Below are 12,699 nucleotides of genomic sequence, written 5' to 3' on the forward strand. Positions count from 1 at the left end.
CAGCAGCAGCAGCAGTAGTAGTAGTAGTAGTAGTAGTAGTAGATAGTAGTAGTAGTAGTAGTAGTAGTAGTAGTAGTAGTAGTAGTAGTAGTAGTAGTAGTAGTAGTAGTAGTAGTAGTAGTAGTAGTAGTAACAGTAGTAGTTGCTCCTTTTGTTGTTGTTGTTGTTGTGGAAGGAAGGAAAAGCAGCAATACCAACAACAGCAGCAAGATCAGCGACGGCAACAGCAGCACCAGCAGCAGCAGCAGCAGCAGGAGCAGCAGCATATTTAGTGTAATAATCTCCAACAGATAAAACACGCGGTGAGAAGTAACACGAGGCATCCTGGACAAACACCTGTCCACCTCGGCCCTGCAGGAGCTAAGATAGAGAAAATGCATTTATAGTTGTTCAAGTGTCCAGCTTAGGTTACAGAGGCGTAGGTTAAGTCAGCCTGGTTGCATGGTGCACACCAGGATGCATGATATTTTTCAAAGGTTACCCAGAATTGTTGGCTACATGGAAGTGTACATGACATGACCAGTGTCATGAGGAAGAAGAAGTAAGTTGCCATACTGCTTAGTATGAAAAGATATAAATTGTGATTAAAGTATTACAAATTCATGTATTATATTGGTATATTACAGTACACTCAAACGCAACCCGCGCCTCATGTGTTTGAGATGTGGCGTTTTAAGACTACAGAAAAAAAAGTCAAATATTCATGTAATTCTTTTGTAATCAGTTGTCCAAGGCTCAAGTGTACATAAATTTATTAAATTTATTTAATTTAAAGGGTGGATGGATTTAGAAAAGGTGGAAATACTGAAAAAAAAAAAAATAAAATAAAATATCATTGAATAAATTATGAGAAAAAAAATATTACGTAGTAATAAGACAGTCTTCTGCAGGAGAAGAAAAAGAAGAAGGAATAGGAGGAATAATACAGCAACATTCTCGCATGCATTGTTGAAGTTGAAGTGTGGATGTCTGAAGCAGCAGCCTTGCCTGGCACTTTCACTCTCTAAACACAGCCCATCACAGGTCGAACTTTGCCTGGCGCCAGCGGAGATTTGACCAGTCGTAGTTTACATATATATGTTTCTTCCTCTGATGGCGGTGACGCTGCTGCTTCTTCCTCTGAGAGCAGTGGTGGTAGTTCTTTTTCTCTGCTTCTTTTTCTTGATTTCTTCCTCTGATGGCGGTAATGCTGCTGCTGCTGCTGCTTCTTCTTCCTCTGATGGTGTTGCTTCCTGTTCTTGTTCTAAGACAGTCAGTTTGATGGTCTGAGTTGGTAGGTGGGGAAAGTAGGAGGTGCTGCACACTCACCTCCCCTGCTCCCCAGTCATAGTTCAAGTCAGGTTGGTGGAAGACTGGGAAGGGTAGGGAGGTGCTGCACACTCACCTCCCCTGCTCCCCAGTCATAATTCAAGTCAGGTTGGTGGAAGACTGGGAAGGGTAGGGAGGTGCTGCACACTCACCTCCCATGCTCCCCAGGTTACATTTGTAACATCTGTCAGGTTGGTTATTTTTGGAGTTGCCAGGGTCAGTCAGTCAAGCCCAGGGAAGTGCTACGCACTCACCTTGCCAAGATCAGAGGGGTGGTGGTGGTGGTAGATTTGGAGCTGGTAGGATGAGTCACATTGGTGGTGGAAGTCAAACTGGGAGACTGGGAAGGGTAGGGAGGTGCTGCACACTCACCTCCCATGCTCCCCACGGTCAGTCAATTTGGTGGTCTGTTGCCAGATTAGAGTAAGATTTGTAAGTCAGTCAGGATGGTTGTTTTTAGAGTTGCCAGGGTCAGTCAGGCTGGTGGTAGGGAAGTGCTACGCACTCACCTACCCTGGACAGGGTAAGATGTAGGGATGTAGGGATCAGAGTCACAGTGTCAGAGAGTTGCTCTTAGAAGTTGCCAGGATGAGTAAGGTCAAACTGGGAGACTGGGAAGTGTAGGGAGGTGCTGCACACTCACCTCACATGCTCCCCAGGGCCAGTCAGTTTGGTGATTACATATCTGTAAATCAGGCAGGTTGTTTGTTTTTTTGAGCTGCCAGGGTCAGTCAGTCAGGGTCAGACAAGGGAAGTGCTACGCACTCACCTTGCCAAGATCAGAGGGGTGGTGGTGGTGGTGGTCTGTACAGTTGGAGTTGCTCTTTGGAGTTGGTAGGATGAGTCAGATTGATGGGAGACTGGGAAGGGTAGGGAGGTGCTGCACACTCACCTCCCGTGCTTCCCAGGGTCAGTCAGTATGGTGGGTCTTTAGAGTTGCCAGGATGAGTCACGGGAAGTGCTACGCACTCACCTTGCCAGGATCAGTTGCCAGGGTGGGGAGTACTGGAGTACTGGTGGTGGTCTGTACAGTTGGAGTTGCCAGAATGAGTCAGATTGTTGGTCAAAGTCAAACTGGGAGACTGGGAAGGGTAGGGAGGTGCTGCACACTCACCTCCCGTGCTTCACAGGTGGGGTGGTGGTCTTTGGAGTTGTCAGGATCAGTCAGGTTGGTATTGATTTATTTTTATTATTTATTGTTGATTGCCAGACTCAGTCACTTTTATTGACGGGGGGAGTAGGAGTTTTTTGGTTTTTACTTTATTTATCTTTCTATTAATTTTATTTTATTTATTTATTTTACTTTATTTTCTATTTATTTTATTTTTTTGGTGTGGTAGTCCGTAGACTTGGGGAGAGAAGGGAAGTGCTGTGCACTCACCTCTCTTGCTCTCCCGAGGTCCGAGGTGGTAGGGAGGTTTTTATTTTTATTTTATTCATTTATTTACTTATTTGCTTTATTTATTTTATTTTATTTTATTTTATTTATTTATTTTTTTTTTTTTTTTTTTACGTGGAAGGTTGGGAGAGAAGGGAACTGCTATGCACTCACTCACCTTAATTTTTACTATTATTATTTTTTTTCCTATCTTTTGCCTGGTAGGTTGGGAGAGAAGGGAAGTGCTATGCACTCACCTTTATGTTTTTTTTTTATTTATTTTTGTTCCTGTTAGGTGGAGAGAAGGGAAGTGCTATGCACTTTTTATTTATTTTTTTTTTTATTTATTTATTTTTTTTTTTATTATTTTTTGCCTGGTAGTCCGTAGACTTGCCAGGGTTAGGTAGGGGAGAGAAGGGAAGCGCTGTGCACTCACCTCCCTTGCTCTCCCGGGGGCGGTAAGGCGGTGCCTTCCTCCCCTGGGGAGGGGTAGGGAGGTGCTGCGCACTCACCTCCCCTCCTCCCCGTGGGCAGCTCCATCACCGTACCTGTGTGTTTGAGGCACACATGGTGATGGAGGGATGCTCTTTGAAGGTTTTTGTGAGTTCCGAGAGGGGGGTTCGAACCTACGCGCCCCTCACTTCCCTCACGCCAAACTCCAAGTGCATCACTCTACCCACTGGGCCACGAGGGCCCTTTTTCTTTTTTTTAAAGTTGGTCTATTTCCCCATCTTCCCCATCTTTTTTGTAAAGTTGGTCTATTTCCCCATCTAATGTTCACGCCAGTATGTATTAAAGAATTATGATGTGAATTAATTTCATTACGTTATTTATTTATTGTATTTTCTATGGGATATGACCGCTGGCATCCCACACACACTGGGTTCCCAAGACTGTCACTACGCCATGAAACCCCAACGGTAAACAAGATATATTTGAACACATGATTTCCCCTCCAGTGTTCATGCAGCACCAAAAGTTCAATAAGAAAAACTGCTGCTGATTCTAAAGTGAGCGTTCATTCCCACAGTGATAATTAGATAATTGTTGACTTGTGGGAGTATGTCGTGGAGTGCAAATAGCAGTAGGTGAGATCAGAGAACTTTACAGAGGCGGGCATTCCTTGTGTCTGGAGCCGCCTCCTGGAACCCTCCCCTGTGCTGCACCACCACCACCATCACCAACAACAATAACAACAACACAACATTACACCTGTCCATCCTGCAGCACGAGAATGACTCAGCCCAGAGAACCACGGATTGCTTTATTCGTAATTCACGTCCACTCTCAACATAGACATCAATCAAATTATGTCATTGAAAAAGCTGGTGAAGCACTCACTTCTTCACACAGGCTTTACTACCTATCAGCAGGATGAAAGCTTCCGACTGGGAGGAAGGGCGGCGTCGGGAGGGATTAAGGGAGAGAGGGTAGGGGGACCAGCGGAGGCTGCAAGTGTGTTTATGCTTCATAGGTATAAAAAAGAATACTGCATGAAAAAGAAGAAAGACCTGTGCCCCTCCCACCCCTGCTCCCCGCGTGAGGCGATACGTAGTGAAGTGGTACTGTTGTTGTTGTTGTTATTATTATTATTATTATTATTATTATTATTATTATTATTATTATTATTATTATTATTATTATTATTATCATATATATTATTATATATTATAATCATTATTACTATTATTATTACCATTATAATTATTATTATTACCGTCATCATCGTCAGCAGCACCATCATTGTAGTGTAGCGGGTTTGTGTCCTTTTATTTCCGTGTCGTATCTTGTAAGTTGTAAGTTTTGATAGTTCAGTATTTGTAACGATGGAGACCTTGTTTTTTTATTCTTTATGCAATGCACGGTGTCATTGGCATTTACATCTATATTTTCTACTGTTTTTTTTTTCTGTTACTTATGTACTGAATCTATTTGTTTTGCAGAAAAAAAAATGTCCAAATAGTAACAGACCAAGAGGTTCTTATAAGTTTGTTTGGGTAACTATTCTACTCTATTAGTGGTAGAGAAAGGATAGCACAGAAGAAGGGTCCTTCCATCCCCCACCCCCTATCCCTCCAGGCAAGGCTCACCTGAGAAAGGAAATGGTACCATGTTGTATAGAAATAAAAAACAACATGGAATGTGAGAGGAAACTAAGAAAGAGAGGAGGACTACTTCTACCACATACAATCTACATGCCAGCACGGACAGTACGGAGTGAACGTGTTCGTTATTCAGACATGAACAATGACAACCGGGAATTAGTGTCTACATACTTGTCAAGACAGGTTTTCAATGAGTGTACAGTACCTGAGTTAACGACGCTTGATGGAACACAATTCCACATATTTATGACACGATTGAAGTAAAATGTTTGGCTTCATTTGTTTGAAATCGCTTACCTATTATTTGCTATTGTTTCTTGTAACATTAGACATGTTGAGTCTTAGGAAGAATTCGGGTCTCATATTTGTGAAACCCTTAAAAGTTTAGTAAAGCAATATCAGATCCCCTCTTAGCCTGCGTTTGGATAGGGAGAATAGATCTCGTTCTTTAAGACGTTCCTTGTAGGGTTAATTGCGAAGCTTTCAAGTAATTTTCGTTACTCTACTTCGTATTGTCTTTTTTTCTGATTTCTCAATATTCCTTCTGTAGTAGGATGACAAAAACTGTACATTGTATTCAAGATGAATGCGTACAAGTGAGTTGTAAAAAGCCAGATTTTTTTTTTTTTTATTTTTTTTTCAGATTTGAAGGTAAAAGATCTTCTTAATGAAAACTATTAATTTATTGGCAATTTCAATGACTTCGGTGCAGTGTTTGCTTGGTTCAAGATCTGCTGTCACTAAAACTCCCAGATCTTTCTCAGGATCCAAACTATTGATGGAGGGATTACTTTTTATAATTTTCCAGCAGATTGCTATTTCCTATATTCAATACGTGGCATTTATCAAAATCAAAGTTATAAGCCACGTTTCACACCATTCAATGAGAGTGTATACATCATTTTGCAAAATTTGACGTTGGTTTGGTGTCAGTCTTGTTAGCAATTTTAGTATCTGTCAATTTTGACAGTTTACTTCTGATTCCTTCGTCTATGTCATTGATATATATTATGAAGAGGATCGGTCCTAAGATTGAACATTGAGGAACGCCACTACTTATATCAATCTAATTTGAAGAATTAGCGTTTGTGGTGACCCCCACACCACAATATATATTGTACTGTCAAAAAAAAGAAGAAGAAAAGACGAAAGAAAACAAAATAAGGAAAAATAAAGAAGTGAAGATAAAATAAGTCAAAAGAAAGAAGAAATGGAATGTTTATAGTGATTGATGTGTTGCTGATATCATGTGTGTTTTTCTCACTGAACATTAATGGCGCCGACTGAATATTTGTTGTGTTTGTGCATGTGATATTGTCTGTGTTTTGCACGATGATTGCGTTGATCAGTGAATATGTTGAAGAGATATAAGGTAACACCTAATAACTTTGAATGATTTAAAGATGAATGCGAGTGAGAAATTTTGAGTTGTAAGAAATGTAAATAATTAGTAGTTATTAATTAAAATATGAAAATGTTTGTGAGTTTTACTGTACCATTTATAAACCAATTCCTTGCAATATCTCAGAACACGACACGTTAATTCAGTATGTCTGTCTGTCTGTCTGTCTCTCTGTCTGTCTGTCTGTCTATTTACCTAATCTATTTTCTACTTACTGAACTGTGTATCTACCCATCTATTTATATTTATATCTAATTAAATATTTATTTATTTATTCATCTATCTATCAATCTATCTATCCATCCATCTGTCCATCTATATATCTATTTATCAGCGAGTCGATCTATTTAACCATTTACCCATCCAGCCATCTATCTATAACTCTACCTGTTCAACCAGATACCTATTCATTAATCAATTCGTCAGACCAACAACACATTTCTCTATCTGCGCCTGAACATACTCACCGATCCATCTCCCCGTTCACCGCCACTGTACCGAGATAATGCACCCTCAATACACTCCTATACTCGGCGGCGGCTAGGCAACGCTATTTCGACATGTTCCACTAAGCATCCCTCCAGTTCCTCCCACAGCTCCCTGCTTATAAGGGGAGACCAGGCCCTGCTAATACTACGGGACGGGAGGAAGAGGGGGAGGAAGAGGAGGGGCGTCTGTTGCAAGCATTATGTCGGCAAAAGGAAGGATGGAACATAAGGGAGAGAGGATGAAGGATGGTGGAGCGAGGGAAGAGAAGAAAGGAATTCCTGAAAATGGGAGAAGTTGACAGTGAGGTGTGATGTTGTTGTTAGTGGTGGTGGTGGTGGTGGTGGTGGTGAGGGACAGGAGATTAATTAGGAATGATTAGTGGTAACGGGGGTGAGGTATGGGACAGAATCATGGTGAAGTGGAGTGTAAGCTGTGGTGATGGTGACGGTGATGGTGATGTTGTGGTGACGAGGATGAGCTTGTGCGTGAATGATTACTGATTAGTGATGACAGGTTAATAGAGCGTCAGTTTATATTAACAGCCACTGGACATGATACATTACGGACAGCTGGTGTGCAGTGGAGGGAGCGTGTTATTATCATAGTCTCCAGATCACTTATTAGAGTCTAGAATAGATCATAAGGCTAACAATTTGGTTACAGTTTACAATACCACTTAATTTCCGCATGGTAAAGAGTGGATGGAAAAGAGAGTTAAATCAGGTTGGTTCATTTAGTTAGGAAGGTGTCTTGATACTCGTCACTTATAGCAACTCAAGTCATACGGAGGTGAGTAAACATATATGATCAGTTCAAGTCATAACAAGTTTGGGATGTTAGATAAAAATCAGGGAGAATTACGGAGTTTAACTGTGAAAGGGATCAAAGAGCGAAGAGGCCAGTCAACTCTCGCACTATTAAAGAGAAAACAAGGGCTGAAAGTAAGTGAAAAGCCTAGTTGTATCAGACGTGCGTTTCATGAGCAGGGCTGAACTGTAGCGTTTGGATTGCTTTGTATTCATGGTGAGGGGAATCACAGCAGGGGCGGGATGTGATACGTTAATAGGAGTGTTTGTATGCGTAATAAAGTGACACAATAATGGATATGGAACGTGCCACATTGATTGCTTTGCATTCATTTTAAAGGGAAATCATGCCACCAATGAAATGTAACACGTTATTTGGAATATTGGTTATTTGGAAGCACTAAGTGGTTGTCAGATGACACTTGATCATAAAAGTCCATGGATACTTAACTAAACGTACAGAAAAAAAAAAAAGTACTGAAATTTTAAAGAACACATGCTTCTCTCTGACGAGCATCACTCGCAAGACCTGCATTACATTCAGTCCCGAAGAATCCTCAAGAGTCCCTTTAAATTATTTGACCCTTCCACATGAAACAATCACACTGGAGAAATGGTTCTCAACTGGTGGTCCACAGTGACTCTTTAGGGTGGTCCACAGGATGCCTACTGTATTTGCTGATAAAAAAAATTAAATGGAAAATTCAGTATGAACAATTTTGATCAAAATGAATAACTACTATTATTACATTTCTATTTAAGAGAACCATTGACAGTCTAAGTTGTAGCTGTTAGGTAATACTTCGAGTCACTTCTAAGTTTAATCTACAACGAATGTTCAAGATTCACGCCGCCATCCGTGTTGATTAGTTGTATTAAACCAAAATTGAAAGGGTCCAAATTTTCTTTTTGTTTTTGTTAGTGGCCCGTGGCTTAAAAAGAGATGAAAACCACTGCACTAGAGAGTAATAACGGCATTAGCAAAAGCGTCCACTTCAAACACCCTTTTGTCTCTGCCTGTGGGCGCACAAATTACCTCAGAATGTTACGTCACAATGAATAAGACAAGTGAAAAAGCTTTCTTTCTCTTGAATTTGAATACCGTCTTTTCGGAAATATTGATTTTTTTATTTTATTTTGTGCAATAAGAAATGAAAACTTTTGCAATTTTGAGAAGAGTGAAAAAAAAAATCTACAATTCACCCTAAGGAGGAGGAACAAAAAAATTACGAACTCTACCACCACGACCACCACCACCACCACCACCACGTCCACCACCACATCCTCGTCCTCCAGATCCTCCTTTTTTATTTTGCATAGGAATAATGATAAAATCTCACTTCATTTTTTCCAATCAAAATGCAGCCAGTTTTTCCCACACTGCACGATGGTTTTCCCACGCCAGCACAAGCACAAGGGCGTGTCAGTTTGGCAGAAGTCATACACTGCTCTAGCTTACTTTACTAAATGGTAGTTAATCTAAATTAATTCCAAAGCGATATGTAAAGACCTGTGGGAGTGTTTCTGTTTTGGTTATCCATTGTAATCACATGTAATCCTCATTTTCTTCGTCCGCATTCTCCTGTTATTGATCAACTTTGTGATTTTAAGTACTAGAGGTCAAAGTTGCAGGGCATAACCTGTGTATGCAGCCCCTAAAGGGAAGGTACACAGACCCAGTGACCGAAGCTGTGGCCTGATTGACTGCCGCCTCCCTGGAAAACGCAACGCAAGGATGCTGCACCACCCCTCAACAACCAAACTGTGCCTTCACCTGCGCTACGCACACACCACATCACACAACTATCATGCATTTACACTCTCCCTCACAAACAAAAGTAGACAGACCACAACTCTTTCCCTCACTATTCTCTCAAGTTCTATGTGGTTTTTCTATACCACGTGGTATCAATTCCTGTATCTTGTCAGCTTCTGCTGGAGGGATTGGTGGGGAGGAACCTTCTGTACTATCCTGTATCTCCCACAAATAGTTAATGTAGAATAATTATCCAAACAGCCTCGTCAATACCTCAAGGTTTGGTATTCCGTTGTATTCCTTTGTATTCCTTTGTATTCTTTCCTCCTCCTCCTCCTCCTCCTCCTCCTCCTCCTCCTCCTCCTCCTCCTCCTCCTGCTGCTGCTGCTGCAGTAAGTGATGGCTCATGAATACCACGTGAATATGTTCTTTAAACCACTCAGTGACATCATAATTCGAGCTAAGACAGACAGAGAGAGAGAGAGAGAGAGAGAGAGAGAGAGAGAGAGAGAGAGAGAGAGAGAGAGAGAGAGAGAGAGAGAGAGAGAGAGAGAGAGAGAGAGAGAGAGAGAGAGAGAAATATTCATGGCAAAAAGTAAATGTAAATTCTTTCATACAAATGCACCACATTAAGCGCCTCCAGCGTAAGACTGTATAATTATCAGGCAGGAAGCGCGGCAGTAAACACGTGAAGTCTATGGAGAAGGCAGAGCGTGTTTCACTTGCTGGTCTTGCCTCTCACTTTTTTAATATACGTTTTCTTTTTTTTTCTTCTTTTTTTTCCTTGCGTGGATTGACAAGGTGTGGAATAACAGTAAGAAAATATAAATAATAGAAAAACTGAATTGGTGTCACTCCAGCTAATAATCCTGCTCTTTACTACTACTACTACTACTACTACTACTACTACTACTGTTATTAACAGTCACCTATTACAACTCAGGAAAACTTTTTTTCTTCCAACCCTTTATGCTTCTTACAAACATGGAACTTCATTTGGAAATAAAAACACTGCAGTAAACAATGCAACACATGTTTAATTTAGTCAGTATAAAATAGTATTCTAACATTTGCATATAGCCACTACTTATACTCACACTCTCATATCTTCTTGGCGAATGGCAAACAGAGGAACAAAAAAATATCTTTTCAGTTGCTGCTTCCTACATACAGACAAAAAAAAAAGAGAAAAGAGAGAGAAAAAAAGTCAATAACAAAAAATCTAAATATGTTTCAGGAAGTGCCTCAATGTTCTTAAAACAACTAGTCACAGGAAGGGGAAAAAACAGAAACAGGCAGAGAATTCCAGAGTTTACCAATGAAGGGGATGAAAGAATGAAGATATTGCTTAACTCCTGGACTACTGAAAGGGAACGGAATAAAGTGAAAGTGTTGTGTAGCGTCAGCGTGGGGAAGGAGAGACGCATGCTGATGGCAAATTCAGAAGAGCAGTAACCATAGAAATAACAACACAAGACAGACTTCCCCCATTTTTTCCATCTTCATATACTTGTGTGCATTTTTTGTAGCACATCAGTGTATTTGCTATGGTAAGCTCAGTAGGTATGAAATGTTCTCTAGGGTATGCATTAATTCATCCATTTATTTATTTATTTATTTATTCACTTATTTATTATCTATTTACTTCATATTCTACTTTTCATAACCACATCGTATTGAGAGGCACTTTTGTGACTCACTGAGAAATTACTTGTTTATTACAGTACAGCATAAAGCAAGTGTCTGCAGTGAGTCAGACACTTTGTCAAGCAGCCTTACCTTACATGCACATGGAATAACATAGGCAAGCATGACTGCCTTCACTTAAATGTAAACCTAAAAATGGAAGGACGTACACTGCGCTACAAAAACAGCTCCGTCCCCGTCACTCACCGGTAAATTGTGAGTGTGTCAGGAGGAGCAGCAAAAAGCCAGTCCTCGTCGTCTGGCCGCGAGGAAGGAAAAAGGTCCCGCCTCTGCTGCATCCGACAAGACAAACACAAAATCAGAGGACTGTGTTAAACCCTCAAGACAAAAAGAAAAAAAAGTGTCTGAGTCTGATGGTGTCAACCAAGACTGGCTATCCCGTATATGAAGTGAGTTATGGCAAATAATTCCCGCATTTTGCGCCCTCCAGCTCGATCTGTAGTGATGAGGCGATAGTTGCAAGAGTTGCGAGGCAGAAACCTTCGCCCACATGTCGATAAATCGAAATATGCAAAATACAACAAAAAAGGTGAGTCTGACGAAGAAATTACATAAAATAAGAAAGATACGCCTTCAAAAGTTAACAACCAAGAAGTGTTTCCGAAACTGAAATCGAAACTTTTATATGCGATGGACACCAAAAGGTGCTCCTGGCCAAATCATCGTTGTACCCTCAAGGGCCAGGCGGGAGCGGTGGGGTGTACAGATGTGCAGTAACAAAAATAGAACCATCTCGCTCTGCTAGGGGAATAATCCCTCCAAAGATATTCAATACGTTACTAAATGATAAAGAAAATCATAAATTTTCTTTCATTCGCTGACAAGGAAAATAAAAACGTGATGAAACAAATATTTTCAGAAATCTACAACGACGAGCCTCTAAAAAAGGGAGACAAATAGTGTGGGCCGGCTCTAGTCATCAAGGCCCACGTCACCTTGACTTTTCAAGGTGACAATCAACACACACACAGACAAATAACAACACTTCACAGAACAATACAAGCTTGCCTCTCTTTGATTTTACTTGAATAAAGCTGCAACAAAGGTTATGACGATAAAAAGCTACCTTACGTTAAGTCACAAATATCATGGTAGTAACGCTTCCCGGGAAATCACAGTTAAAAATAATATCAATACCAATTGGACAAAGAAAATGTAAATATGTTTTCTCCATAGAAGGAAAGATTTTTATTTTATTTTATTTTTATTTATTCATTTACTTATTTTTATTTTTTAACGTGGAAATCAAATTCACACTAAATGATATGTGTTACAGTAATAGTTTCCAAGGACACTTTATCATAACATGCAAAACATTATTAATCTACATAACAGTAAAACACAGTAAACGATTAATAAACGGATAAATTAGAAGATCTGATATTTGTAATAAATAATAAATATTATTTATTACCTAATAATATCTTAGGTGAATATATATTCCTGTTATGCTGGAAAGTTTTTTGTAATTGCATCTTTCCTTTCTTTACTCGTATATTCGTACATACAAAAGATACATCCGAAAAAAAAAAATTGGAACGCAAAAATAATAGCTAAATGTTAGGTTTCAACTGAATCTCCAAGTAAATATTTGTACTATAAAGATGACACTATTATAGAAAATATATGATCTCGTATCCTTTTCTATATGCATACACTAAAATAAGCACACGAAGACTGAAATACAAAAATTATAGTTTTGAAAAAGATTCTCGGTTAATTCTTAAAGGACTCTTTTCCCTGTAAGA

At 39.9% G+C, this 12,699-nt stretch overlaps 1 protein-coding gene across 1 annotated transcript in view; it reads right to left on the bottom strand.

Moving 5' to 3' along the window:
* LOC135101291 (jmjC domain-containing protein 8-like) overlaps window positions 1–12,699 on the bottom strand; it is a 194,238-nt gene that overhangs the window by 99,872 nt on the left and 81,667 nt on the right. The window lies entirely within an intron of this gene.

Source organism: Scylla paramamosain, chromosome 6 (genome assembly GCF_035594125.1).
Source record: "Scylla paramamosain isolate STU-SP2022 chromosome 6, ASM3559412v1, whole genome shotgun sequence".
NCBI lineage: Eukaryota > Metazoa > Arthropoda > Malacostraca > Decapoda > Portunidae > Scylla > Scylla paramamosain.